Raw genomic sequence first — 486 nt, 5'->3', positions numbered from 1 at the left:
ATCGGGGCCGGGCAGGATAGGACCGGGCAGGGATGTGGCAATGGGGGCCTCGGTGGCAGTGAGTGCCCATGGCATGGGGACACCTTGGGGAGGGGGCAGGTGTCGCCCCTGTCCCCATCCTGGTCCCCGAGCATTTGCTGGAGGAAGAGGAGGAGGAGGAAGAGGAGAAGGAGGAGGAATAAGCATCCCTGTGGATCTGCACTGACTTTGGAGGAAATGGCTCAGTCTCACCTGGTAGATTTTTAATATGAGCAATTAAATCCACACTCACCTCTTCTTTTCTACATTTTTTTTTGGGTGTGAAATAAAATGACATTTAATGTTCGAGGCCAGAGCGGGGCTGTCTCTGCCACGTCCTCATCCTGGGAGGCACCCACCGTCCAGCCCTCATGAGTCCCATCCATGAGACCCCCTGACTGAACCCCCCCCAGGGAGCATGTCCCCCATCCCTGATTCTGTGGGGACCCATCCCTGTAGGACAAATCC

This window comes from Manacus vitellinus, unplaced genomic scaffold (genome assembly GCF_001715985.3).
Source record: "Manacus vitellinus isolate BGI_N305 unplaced genomic scaffold, ASM171598v3 scaffold_52_pilon, whole genome shotgun sequence".
In the NCBI taxonomy this organism is placed as follows: domain Eukaryota; kingdom Metazoa; phylum Chordata; class Aves; order Passeriformes; family Pipridae; genus Manacus; species Manacus vitellinus.
The sequence above is the reverse complement of the archived record's forward strand: the minus strand, read 5'-3'. Positions refer to the sequence as shown.